We start from the raw sequence: 7,565 nt of genomic DNA on the forward strand, positions 1-7,565 counted from the left end.
ACTAACCAAGCCTATTTTGTGCCATATCTGGCAGTCAGTGAATGGCGATGTTTTATATATATATATATATATATATATATATATATATATATATATATATATATATATATATATATATATATATATATATATATATATCAATCCAAATGGTGTCCGCACTCCAAGGCTCAATATTCTGCGGGGTGCTTAGCCAAAATTATGTATGCATAGAAAATAATCATCTGTGGCCAGCACACCCTTCAATGTTTCATCAAAAAATTTTTTATTGCAGATATATTGTTAAAACCAACGTTTCGGTCCTTGTTAGGACCTTTCTCAAGCATCCTTGAGAAAGGTCCTAACAAGGACCGAAACGTTGGTTTTAACAATATATCTGCAATAAAAAATTTTTTGATGAAACATTGAAGGGTGTGCTGGCCACAGATGATTATTTTCTATATGTATATATATATATATATATATATATATATATATAAAGCAAGAAAAAAGAGCTGCACTCACCAGGACTTGGCAAAAATATAGTAAGTTTATTTAAGCAAAGAGATCCAACGTTTCGAGCACTAACTGTGCTCTTCCTCAGAGCACAGTTAGTGCTCGAAACATTGGATCTCTTTGCTTAAATAAACTTACTATATTTTTGCCAAGTCCTGGTGAGTGCAGCTCTTTTTTCTTGCTTTATATTTTTTAGCCAGCACCCTGGGCATTTGAATTTCAATAGGGTGTGCTCCGTTTGTTCTTGCTATATATATATATATATATATACCTGCTGCCCTTATATTCAGTAAACCAAATCAATGTCATATTTTGGGCATTATGATAATTAAGCAGCAAATACCTTTGTGCTATAATATCTAAAGTTGTATTTCATAATTGGAGGCTTTATATTGTTCTAGGCCCTCTTTAACTATACCCTGTAAAAGGCTTTTGTGCATTTTTTTTTTCATAAATACTCTTTTATTTTGGTTTGAATATTTTTTGAAGTAGCAATAGTATGATGGTAGGGATGCACTGATCCAGCATTCTTGGCCAAATACTAAAACCTTTGCAAAATTTCTGCCAAAATTCATCAAAATTCTTATTTAAGCAGAATGAGATTAAACATATTTTTTCTTAATAAAATATAATATTGTTTTGTTCACTTGACCAGCGCAGTAATGGCCATATCCAAGCATTTCGAGTGCAACCCTTATTTATGGTTCTTTCATCATATTTACATATTTATGCATTTACTTTGCACTTGTCTAAAATGCAAGGTTCTTTGCCAATAAAATGTTACTGATATTAAATATGAATTCATTTTGTGCTTTTGACCAATAAACTGGGATCATATCCTGCAAATTATATTTTATAGTATATTTCACTTTGTAATAAAATTGTACTGTCATCAAACCATATTACAGGTGTGGGATCCATTATCCGGAAACCCATTATCCAGGAAGCTCTGAATTACAGGAAGGCCACCTCCCATAGACTCCATTTTAATCAAATAATTAAAATTTTTAAAAATGATTTTCTTTTACTCTGTAATAATAAAACCTTGTACTTGATCCCAGCTGAAATATAATTAATTCTAATAATAATTCTATAAAAACAATCCTATTGGGTTTATTTAATGTTTAAATGTTGTTAGAAGACTTACAGTAAAGTATGAAGAAAGACCCCTTATCCAGAAAACGAGAGGTCCCAAGCATTCTGGATAACAGATCCCATACCTGCACACATATATACTATTGTTTGAGTGTTTTGTAATCACCTTTCCTTTTTATCTGTTTATTTGAATAACTTGTTGTATTCCTCTTTTAGAGGTGTATGACCGTTTCCAGCTATTAAATAGGGATTGCTCCATGAGGCTATAATTTTATTGTTAATGTTATTTTTTTATTACTTTCTGTTTAGGCCTCTCCTATACATATTCCAATGTCTTACTTACACCACTGTTTAGTGGCTCGGGTAATTTGAACCCTAGCAACCAGATAGCTGCTATAATGCCAAACTGGAGATCTACTGAACAAAAAGCTAAATAGTTAAATTAGTAATAGTAAAAACCACACATAATGAAAATGAAGACAACTGCAAATTGTCCTAGAATCTCTCTCTCTCTCTCTCTCTCTCTCTCTCTCTCTCTCTCTCTCTCTCTCTCTCTCTCTCTCTCTGCATTATACTAAATGCTAAAGTGAACAATCTCTTTAAGAGCCATTATTTTAAGAGATTCTGTCATGAATATTTTTTATTTCTAAATTACACTGTTAACATAGCAAATAATTCACTCACAACAAAGAAATGAGTTTGGAATGTCTTAGATCACCCTCATTTAGGGCCATGGCACACACATGTTGCTGACTTGGATCTTTTAAAGGAGAAGGAAAGGTAAAAACTTGGAAGTTGTGAAGACCAAGCTAAAATGGCAGCTTAAACAAACAGGGAAAGCTTCTAGGGCTCTTTACTCAGGTATGTTAATGGTTTCTGCAGAATAAATATAGTATTCTAGGTGGCACTAATGTGACGAATCTGTTGGCAGTAAAAAGCCAAAATGATTTTCCTTCTCCTTTGAAGTTGTTTGATTATTGATAGAGGCACACCCAACGATTTTGAGCATTTTGTAGCTATGTAGGAAGGGAACAAAACAAGTTTTTGTCAAAACTGCATTCCCCGGTGCCTTAACTCAGTGGATGGGGTGGTCCAATCTGCAAGCTATTTGGGGTAAAATATGATTGTGAATGCTTATTTTCTTTTTTTAATAATTCTGAAGCTATACAAGAATGGTAACAATACAGTGTTTTAATTGAAAACTATACCCCCAGTGTAGGTCTCTATAAAATTATATTGCATAAACAAGCTCATTTGTTAAACCCTGCTTCATCTAAATAAACCATTTTCATAAAAATATACTTTTTAGTAGTATGTGCTATTGGGTAATCCTAAATAGAACATTGCCATTTTAAGAATTAAGGGCCGCCTCCTGGGATCATAGGATTCACAGTGCACACAAACAAGCCAAAGCACACATACATGCTAGGCCCCATCAGCCAATTAATGGACAGAGTTCTGCCTTTTGCTCCCACACTACTTCCTGTTACAGTTAGAGCTGCATTATTTCTGGTCACGTGATCTCTGAGCACACAGCCCATCACTAAATGGTGGATCAAGGGAAAGGATGTAAAAGGCCAATATTTACTGAAATATATATTCCAGTTTGATAATGGTAATAGGTCACAACATAATAACAAATATACACTATCTGTTGGTTAAGTATTGATTCTGGGGATATAGTTCTCCTTTAATGTATTTTTAACTGTGTTTTGAGGAAACTTAAAATTAAAACAGTTAATCTGAGCTGATTTGTAACATCACTTGCAACTTTTTTTTTCCTTGTAAATATGATGGTGGGACTGTTTTCCCCTGGGTACTTGGGTAAATATAGTCAGTTTCTATGACAAAATGATAAGGTCACTTGCTTTAAGCATAATCCAGGCTCTAAGGGTCGGACTGGGCTGGAGGGACACCAGGATAAAACCCTTCTGACCCAGACCTAACCTCCAGGGGGGGCATTAGTAGTCAAGCGGCAGGGGCCACTGATTAAGCCACTGATATGATTTGTGATAGAATTTCAACATTTGGGGGTGGTGAAAATATCACTAAATTGAGACTAAATTTAGTGCATTCCCTATTTTGCCATGGCACACAGGACATTACACATAGAGACAACTCCCTCCCCAATCATAAGAATCACGGTCACAGCATATTCTAACTTTTGCATAATATCTATATATGATTGTATATAAGTACTTTTATTTATCAAAAAGGCATAGCACCAAAATACTTCTAACTTTTGGAGCTGCACACATTTATACTGCTTACTAATTTAGCCCAACCAGCTTAACAACAGAATAAGCATAGGTCATTTAAACAAAAGTTTTGCAGAAATGCTATATTTTATAGTCATACAATAAAGTCTGGCATTATCTTTTCAAGGAAATAATATGGCTCCTAACTTCTGAAATGTAGACACTGATGGGTTTGTTTTTATATCATCTAATCCAGATACTGATAATCCATAATTTGTGACAGCTGTCTCCTTCTGAAGTTCAATATTTTCACAGGTAAAGAGGTTTCATATCCTTTAAATAAAAAGACACGTGTTATAAAAGTAAGACAAATAATACAAATATTTACTATGTTATTAGTAAAAAGGCAGATTATACAGTATAATGAAATGTGATGGAAACCACCAAAAGGATTCACGGATAATATAGCTTGTTAAGCTAATAGAGTTTTTTAGTTGAATGTTTGATCATCTGAACTTTTTTTCTATAATTGTTGAGCTTGCCCTGGCCACCTCCTGCTTGGCAAAGGCATTGAACACAAAAATGATAGCCAGGACAATGCAATGGAATCCAATCTCATTATATCTCCAGCTTGCCCTGATGGCAAGTTCATTGTCAATTGTCAGGGTTTGGCAAACTCACAGGTGAAGCAAATCTGGTGTCATTTGCTCAAACTTGATAAGGAAGCCTATGGCCGGAATTCGAGAGAGACAAACCCCATATATAATAAAAGGCACTAAGTTTGCCCAGGAGCAGTAACTCAAAGCAACCAATAAGATGTTGGCTATTTTGCACCTGACACACTGAGAACATCACATATGCTTACATCATCACATCCAGGCTTTGCCCTTACTTGCATAAATTGAAAGGTCATTGGTTAATTTCTTCCTTGCACTGGCATAGGCAAACAGACTCTGCATATCACAAATCTAGCATACTGTTATGTTAGATTTTCAGCACTCTGTCACAGGCACAGTAAGCTATTTCAGAGTGATAGGAGACACAGCCAATAGAAGTTAAGACTGCTGCCAGTACTATTGTAGTATACAACTGTAGTGTTAAAGGGGTCACTGACCTCCCCTCCCAGCACAGGGTTTGTGCAGAAGTGATGGATCAGCAGAGGGATGATTCTTCAGCTGCACATTTTTAATTAACTATGTATATAGAAAGATTGTTCTATTAATGTGAACTGTTATATTTGTGAATGTTGTACAAAGGTGAACAACCCTTTTAAATAAGCAGGAGATTCAAGCATATATGATTAAACCTTCTTTACAATAATGGCTAAACACTCATATTCTTCCTCAGAGGATCACAGTTGGATTGTTCTGTAGGTTGGGACTATTTGTATTTGTGGTTATTGTAGGGCTTGGCACTCTAGAAGTCTGATAATGAATCACTCATGAATATAGTTAAGTTCAAACTTCTGAACCTACTTTTGAGAAATGTAGTCATGAAATCCAAATTCTGGTGTTCAAAACCTTCTTCATATTCTGAGGCAACCCGTCTGCCATCTGTAATGATAATATCATGATGTTAAACAGGCAGTTCAACTTTTAAGTTAACTTTTAATGTCTAATTCTAATCAATTATTCAACTGGGGTTTTTTTCATTTTATATAATTTTTGATTTGTTTGCTGCCACCTTCTGACTCTTTCAAGCTATCAAATGGGGGTCATGGACCCCAACAAATGCTCTGTAAGGCTACATCTACATCATACTAAACATTAATTTAAAGCTAAACATTCCCTTTAAGGACTGAAACTGTTAAAGACAATAAGCACTTTGATGGCATGAAAGATGTGACTTTATCCTTACACAGTATTGAAAAAGTAATTATACTATATAGTAGTAGTACAACATGTAACCCGTAAGAAGAGGGAAACATCAAATGGAGATAGGCACTGAATACTTCCTCTGCTTGAGTTTAGGATTTGTATCAGAGACCCTATAAATTGCAACTCCAGTTTTCTGCTGGCCAGTATCCTTTCCATTGGCAAATGTCATTTTTGTGCCAAGCAATAGCATTTTAGAGCACACAACTGTGCCCTTGCAGGGGGCCAGGCTTAGGTAACTATTTCAAACAATATTATTACATTAAAAATCACGAAAAGGCTGCATATATTTTGAATTCATGCATATTGTAAAGTTGCTTGAAACTATGTTTACTTTTCAAAAAGCTTAAGTTGTGTTTGGGTGGAGTTCCCTTATAACTGGAATGTAATGGACCAGAACTCTTTGCTCTAATATAGACCTTCAAATGTTTCCAGTGTTGATAAATGGAGTTAATCTGGCACTGTTCTTTTATTAGTTTTTACAATGTATGTAAATCACAGTAATTACACTGCTTACTTATCAATATCTCCATAGAGAAAAGAAAAACACCATAACTTAACATAACTGGTAACCAAAAAAAAACCCCAGACACATTAAACATAACTATAAATTATCAAGACCAGAAATGTTCTTCCATATTTTTTGAGCTTCCTGTATGAATCTTCTTTCCGAAATATTTCTTGCAATTGCCATTTCATGTTCTATATTACTGCTAACTTCTCTCATAAGCTGGGAAATGTTTGGGACCTCCTGTTTTTTCCAATTTCTGGCAATTAAAAGTCTGACTGTATTAGATAACGGAAAAATTACTATTTCCAGAGCTTTGTTAGGAATTTTGTCATAAATGTTTAATAACACCAGTTCTGGAGATAAAACAAAATCTTGTGAAATATAATTCGATATCAGAGAAAATGCTGAAGTCCAGAAGGATTGGATGATAGAACAGCTGGCACTGTTCTTAACAAGAAGCAGAAATGCTTGCCCTTCTGAAATTGCTGATCCTCATTTTGCGATGTAGTACATCTTTCTAACAGTGCCCATTGCTTTTACAGCAGGGAGCTCATTCAGAAGTTAACATGATATATTTTTTTATTAATTCATTAAAGAAAAAGGAATCACCCAATGAGCACATTTACAAACTGCTTGCCTAATTGTAATTTATAGCCTTTATGTGTTCATTTGTGTGCGCGTGCACATATACAGCAATTATAGTGATTTAAAAAAAATGCATTTATTTATGTGCCTCCCAAAGATTAACTGCTCATCATAAGGTTCAGAAAAACAAAATAGAAAAATCACCAGCGTGATCTCCAGTGTGAGTGATACATGGAAATTTAAAACTGCACAGAAAAGCTATTCATAGAATATAATATAAAAAGTATATATATATGAACATATACTGAGATTATGTTTTGCTATGTAATTCTGTGTTTACTAGTTAAACTTATTTAACAGTATTTTCTTTCAGAAACTATAGACTGGACTAAAAGTTATACATTACTTTCCACTTAGGGACCAACATAACACTAAGGAAAAAACAGTAGAAAAGAAAACTTACGTCTCCCTTTGAGGTACATCATGGATTGTGGGCCCCAATTTCTTGCCATTAACTTATTCTAAATATATGGAAACATATATGTTACTGCACTGTTTATGTAGCACTGAGGTCTAACCCAAAAGCAGACAAAAAAAATATGGCAGTGATACCTTAGGAGCACACCAGGATTCTGAGACAAGAAACAGTAGAACAGCGCAGGTAAAGAACTGCAGCGTTTCCTTTCTCTAAAAGATAAAAGGGCAGTTGTGAAGCATGGCACAGCTCCTGTGTGAGGTGTCTGTTCCCTTAACGAAATGCCCAACAGTTTAGAAAAGTGGAATTGCTTACCATTATAGATGGTTCTGTAA

The sequence above is a fragment of the Xenopus tropicalis genome, chromosome 4 (assembly GCF_000004195.4).
Source record: "Xenopus tropicalis strain Nigerian chromosome 4, UCB_Xtro_10.0, whole genome shotgun sequence".
In the NCBI taxonomy this organism is placed as follows: domain Eukaryota; kingdom Metazoa; phylum Chordata; class Amphibia; order Anura; family Pipidae; genus Xenopus; species Xenopus tropicalis.